Source organism: Asparagus officinalis, chromosome 4 (genome assembly GCF_001876935.1).
Source record: "Asparagus officinalis chromosome 4, Aspof.V1, whole genome shotgun sequence".
In the NCBI taxonomy this organism is placed as follows: domain Eukaryota; kingdom Viridiplantae; phylum Streptophyta; class Magnoliopsida; order Asparagales; family Asparagaceae; genus Asparagus; species Asparagus officinalis.
Window position 1 is genome coordinate 25,929,436 of NC_033797.1, and position 7,435 is coordinate 25,936,870.

The window sequence follows — 7,435 nt, forward strand, 5'->3', positions numbered from 1 at the left end:
TATATGTTAGCTAAAAAATAAAAGTTTTTAACATTACAGAAAGTATCTTGTAAGTTCTAAAAAATATAAAAATATATGCTAGCTAAAAAATAAAAGTTTTTGACATTGGAGAAAGTATCTTGTAAGTTCTGAAAATGCAAAAACACTCCTAAAAATTCAAAATTTATAAAAAAAATCTTGAAAATTTTAAACCTATAAACACACTAAAAACCTACAAATAACACAAATAACCCCTAAAAATTTATGGAAATTATAATAAATACTCTAAACTTTTTACAAATTGTAAGATAAAACCCTCAAGATTGTAAAATTTATAAAGATCCTAATATATTTTAATCTAACAGTACATTAAAAATATAGGAGTTATAAAAAATCCCCTTCATAATTTATAATTTATAGAAAACACCCTTAAAGTTTTAAAAATTACAAACAAACACTCAAAATTCAAAATTTACAAAAAAAACATGAGAATTTGAAACTCAATAGTAAATTGAAAATATAGGAATTATAAATAATCTATAAACAATTTACAATATGTAGAAAAGGTCTATAAGTTAAAAAAATTACAAAAAACCATTAATATTCATAATTTACAAAAAAAAACACCATGAGAATATCTAACCTATAGACACTAAAATGAATATACAAAATTACTAGTAACCCCTAAAAAATAAAAAAAATTTAAAAAATATAAAAAATATCATACTCCCTTTATAAGCATATGTTTAGAAAAAACTTTTCATGATCGATATTACCCATAACTTTTTTAAAAAGAACATAACTAATTAAAAATCTATTAGATTTGAAATTTACAAAAAAACAAACTTAAAGTTTAGTACATTGCAAATTACCCCTCCAAAGTTTGAAAATTTTTAATGGTTTTTTTGTATTTTCTTGATTTTAATATAAATTTTAGTAGTTTTGTTTATTTGTAAATTATAAAAGTTTAGGGTGTTTGTTTTTACAATTTTTAAAATTTTTGAGGGTGTTTCTTTTGTAGTTTTCTAAATTTTTATTGTGTTTTTAGTGTAATGCATAGATACATAAATTAATAATGATACTGAAGAGTAAGTTGTTCTTAAAATGTATTAGGCTATAGTTAAGTGCGCACATCACTATTCGTAGACAATATAGTTTATACATGTAAAAATTTTCAAACAATCTATACAGTGGTTAATATATTTTTGACTTTAATGTACTATTTTTTACAAATTATATTTAATGTGAACCCACCATATAATTTTGACTGTGGACATTATAATTTTAATACATTTAATCGATTGAGACTATATATGTATATAGACCATAGATTACTTTACTTTCTCGCATGAACTAATATTTAGCACTTAATAATAATTTAAGTTATTGCTTTTAAATTTAATATAAAGAGGAGCTTTAACAATATTTATTTATTTACCTACAAGATAATACAATTTTAATTCCTATTTTTTACTTGAGATTTATTTTATAGTTACACGTATCAAATTAGTAACTAAAATAATAATTTAATTCCTATTTTTTACTTGAGATTTATTTTATAGTTACACGTATCAAATTAGTAACTAAAATAATAATTATTTATGCTTAAATTATGATGATTGTAATCAAATTAGTAACTAAAATAATAATTATTTATGCTTAAATTATGATGATTGTAGTTGGTCACTCACAATAAAATTTTTATGAAGATATATACCTTATTTTCTATAGCTATCTGCATTGCTCATGTATATTTTATAAATTAGTTGTTAATTCGACATATTAAATTATTTTTCCTTTATAGAAATTTTTGCTTTGACTTTTAGATTGTGTAATCACTATGTCATCATTCTAGCACAGAAAGGACCTCATTCTAAATGGCTTCAAGCCAATGTTTAAGTTGAACTGAAGTATATACTATTTCTATTATGTGTATATATTTTTTAAGAAAATAATGTCAACACTTTTTAAACAAAAAATAATATCCCAACCTCTGATATTATAAAAATAAAATATAGCCAATTGAGTGACTAGCAAAAAAGAACTTTTATCAGAAAAGTGTAAATAATAAGATAAAGAGGAAAAGTAATGACATTGCTAACAATATTACTAATAGCAAACTACAATGTAAAGTTAACATATTTTGTGGAGTCCAATTACTGACTATAAGCATTGAGGTTTCCATATATATAATTTATTAAAAATGGTATATAATCTTATATAATAAAATTGATTAAATACTAAATAGTAATATCATTGTAAATGAGCAATTACAAAAATATTAGGGACTAACATGTATGTATTTAAGATTTGTAATATCATTGTAAATGAGCAATTACAAAAATATTAGGGACTAACATGTATGTATTTAAGATTTCAGGACGAATATCTTAATAACCTATTTATTACAAAAATATTAGGGACTAACATGTATGTATTTAAGATTTCAGGACGAATATCTTAATAACCTATTTATGTAAGCACACCCACTTTGTCACCTATTATATTCACTTTTCTCCTTACACATTCTCCACCAATTTTGTTGTCACGCTCAGAGAGAAATAGAATTCATGTCGGTGAGGTCTTCTCTCCCTCTATCCCTTAATCTCATATTTTTTTTAAATTATTTTCTTTAATTCCTTTTTAATAATTTCTTAGATCCATTTTATGCTTTATTCTATGAAGTGTCTTGTTAGATTCAATTTAAATATATTTTTATTTTAATTATTATTTTCCCTATTTATGGGTCATTTAATCACTAGAATGTTTAGGTCTTTTCACCCATTTCATGTTTTGAATTAATAGTTTATTTTAGAGAATTTTAAAAAAGATCACTTTTTAAAAATATTAGAAAAATCGAATGTTTTACATAATAATTAACAAATTTGACCTCTTTATTCTACACCATCAAGAGTAAAAAAGAGGTCGATTTTGTAAAAAACCCATCTTTAAAATACACGGAATTAATAGTCCCGTGCATTTAGAGAACATTAATTACGAAAGTAATTAAAGTTAGAAAATATACGGACTACCACTCTTGCATATTTTGTAGTTTGAACTAGAAAATACATGAGACTATTGTATAGAAAATATACGGACTACCACTCTTGCATATTTTGTAGTTTGAACTAGAAAATACATGAGACTATTGTATATGTCATATATACAATATAATTGCTCCATATTTTGTAGTTTGAACTAGAAAATACATGAGACTATTGTATATGTCATATATACAATATAATTGCTCTATGTAAGTAAGTTATAATAGCATTTTTCATTTACATTGTTTGGGGAAAGATTTGATAGGGACCTTGCATCAAAGATTTTTTTTATATTTAAAGTACATGACAAAATATATCATAACCTCCCTACTCTAATTTCGTAAGAAAATAACTCTTCATACATTTAGTTTTACTTCTATGGTACAGAGAATGAGCTATAAAATTGAATGAGAATATTAGATAATATAAATAGGAGTGAAACCACAACTAAAAGTTAATATTAATATGAGTCAAACCACAACTAAAAGTTTAATGGACATATTGCAAGTAAATTCATATGTAAAATTCCTTTGCAAATTGAATTATCACCCATCTTTTAAAGATTTTAAGATACTAATAAACAAATATAGAATACTAGATCAATGTGTTTATAACTCACAAATAGTAGATCACGTGACGACAATCTGAGTTGAAGGAAACAATGATAATATTTTATTTGAAAAAGAGATTATTGAGTTGATGATCAATCCAGCAAAAAACTTTATTTTCTCTTTTTTTATTCTATTTTATCATCCATGTTGCAGCCCCCTAAATTTAAAAAAAATTTACCTAGCCCCTTCCAGCTCATATTTGGTCCATTTTTCTATGTATTTTACCCAAAAACTCAATTATACCCCTCCCAAAGTCACTATCATCTCTCTCAATATCCTCTTCTTCCCCTTCATGGCCCCTAGCCACATGCTCCCCATCCTCACCGTCCCCTTCCCCTCCGTCCCCGACCTCCCCACGGAGTGTCAAAACCTCGCCGCGGCCACTACCCCGGCGATGCGCCTCGCATTCATAGCCACCATTGCCGCCCTCCGCGAGCCCTTCGACCGCGTCCTCGCTGACCTCTACCCCGACTGCGTCGTCACTGACGTGTTCCTCCCGTGGACCGTCGATGTTGTCGCCGAGAGTGGAATTAATAGGGTGATTTTGTACAGTTGCTGTGTGTTTCCCCACAATTTTGAAATTTAGGGTTTCTTTGTTTTCCCCTCTTTTTTGGGGGTGTGATTTGATCTTTGTTGTTTGGGCTGGAGTTAAATTGGATTAATGGGTTTTGGTGGGGGATCAAGACGGACGAAATGCGGATGAAAAGTTTTGATCTTTTCATCATTTACACCCAAATTCTCTACGATCTGCTAATTTGGCGCTGTAATTTCCTTGTCAATTTTCACCCGGTTCACCGATTTACTATTTTTTTCTTTGAGTATAATTCATTTGGTCAAAGTGGATTTTATCGTAAAATTGGTAAAAAAATGTTTCTATTTTGATCCCATTTTGGCACTGGAACATCCTTTAATGCAGAGACGAGAGTCTCAAGTATTATACAAAAGTTCAGCTGTAACAAATGAGTAGCGTCCTGTAATACATAAGAGCGCATCTGCAATTGAGTCTTTCTTATTCTCCTTGCATACAACCTTAGTGGTTAGGAGAAGAAGAATACTAATTGTTAATTTTAAATTATAAGTATGTAGTGTACCAATCGGTTCTATATGACGGTCATGTGTTAACGTTCTCATTTAACATGTTAACTATAACACGTAACATGTTAACCTTAATTGGTAAATTGATAACTATATTTAGTAAACTGTTAACTATAACTCATTATCCGTTAACTAACACCCTTATTCTGTTAACTATTAGTCATTATCTGTTAACTATTATCTATAAACTGTTAACTATAATGAATTATTTGTTAACTGTTATTTGTAAACTGTTAACTATAAATCATTATCCATTAACTATTATTTGTAATCCATTATCTGTTAACTGTCATTTATCGCTAACTGTTATTTATAATCCATTATCCGTTAACTGTTATTTCGGGTCATATACATTTTAATATAGTTCTCGTTTAACATGTTAATTATAATACGTACGTTAATATAATGTAGTTCTCATTTAACATGCTACGTGTTATAGTTATCATTTTACGTATAATAGTTATCACTTTACGTATTGTAGTTCTCATTTAACATGTTAACGGATTATGTTGTATTATAGTTATCAATTTACGTATTATAGTTCTTAATTTACGAATTATGTTAACATGCTACGTATTATAGTTAACATGTTAAATGAGAACTATATTAACGTGTATATGACCCGTAAAAACAATTAACAGATAATGAATTACAAATAACAGTTAATGGTAAATGATAGTTAATGGATACTGGATTAAAAATAACAGTTAACAGATTACAAATAATAGTTAACGGATAATGAGTTATAGTTAACAGTTTACAAATAACAGTTAACATATAATTCATTATAGTTAACAGTTTATTAAGGTGCTTGTTAACTATATTCAGGTTCATGTTAACTATTTTACGGTGATTGTTAACTATATTCAGGTTCATGTTAACTATTTTACGGTGATTGTTAACTATATTCAGGTTCATGTTAACTATTTTACGGTGATTGTTAACTATATTCAGGTTCATGTTAACTATTTTATGGTGCTTGTTAATTATATTCAGGTTCATGCCATTGGGAGAGGAGACTTCAAACTGACATCCAAATGGCAAAGCAAGCTCTTTGCTCCGCTCTTCTTCGTCTCGTCCAACTCCACTCCCTCTCTCCTTAATATAGTTAACAAACACCCTCAAATAGTTAACATGAACCTGAATATAGTTAACAAACACCTTAAAATAGTTAACATGAACCTGAATATAGTTAACAAGCGCCGTAACATAGTTAACATGAACCTGAATATAGTTAACAAGCACCTTAAATTAGTTAACATGAACCTGAATATAGTTAACAAGCACCTTAAATTAGTTAACATGAACCTGAATATAGTTAACAAGCACCCTCAAATAGTTAACATGAACCTGAATTAGTTAACAAACACCCTCAAATAGTTAACATGAACCTGAATATAGTTAACAAGCACCTTAAAATAATTAACATGAACCTGAATAGAGTTAACAAACACCTTAAAATAGTTAACATGAACCTGAATATAGTTAACAAGCACCCTCAAATAGTTAACATGAACCTGAATATAGTTAACAAGCACCGTAAAATAATTAACATGAACCTGAATATAGTTAACAAGCATCTTAAAATAGTTAACATGAACCTGAATATAGTTAACAAGAACTCTCAAATAGTTAACATGAACCTGAATATAGTTAACAAGCACCTTAAAATAGTTAACATGAACCTGAATATAGTTAGCAAGAACCCTCAAATAGTTAACATGAATCTGAATATAGTTAACAAGCACCGTAAAATAGTTGACATTTTAAGAGCCTTCTCACATTCTTCTTTTCTTGCATATCCAGCAATTTAACATATAATAAATTATAGTTAACAATTTACTAAATATAGTTATCAATTTACCATCCAAAGTTAACATGTTATTAGTGTAACTTAACAAGTAAACTGCAAAAGTTAACATGTTATCACTATAACTTAACAAGCGAACAAAGAAAGTTAACATGTTTCCGATGACATAACAGATAATGATTAATAGTTAACAATTTTACTCAACCAAACACTTGATGATAACAATTTTTCCTTAATGAAATCAAATATAATTACAGCCCAAGAAAGCACAAAAGCATCTGATGTATATTTAAGTCCACTAGCTGTTCGGGCCCAAAACTCTCGTCCTTCAACAAGTCTTGAGCGAAGATGTCGAGCGAAGCGAAGGAGACGGTGTGCGTGACCGGCGGTAGTGGGTTCATCGGGTCTTGGATCATCCGCTTCCTCCTCGACCGCGGCTACACCGTCCAGGCCACCGTCAATAATCTCAGTTCAGTCCCCTTCACAACTCCAAAATTTCCTCTTTGCCCCCCGTCTTACTAGCTCTTTTTTTGCACATTGGCCCCTTTAATTATACAGGGCTTTTCTGCAAGTTTACTTATTTTTCCTGATTCTTTCCTCAAGCGACGCCGGCGAGACGAACCACCTTATAGTGATCGCCGGTGTATTCCACGAGGCGTCCCCCTGCATCTTTGATCGCGTTGACGATCCCGATCGCCAGCTCCTCGATCCCGCCATCAAGGGGACCATCAACGTCTTCCGAGCGGCGAAGGACTCCGGTGCCAAAAAGGGCCGTGGTGATGTCATCAATCTCGGCGATTATTACGAGCCTTAACTGACCTGCTGATGTCTGTAGGCTGTCTAAAAATCACAATGGATAGCTAATCCCTATCAAGCCCTGATAATGGAAGTTACAA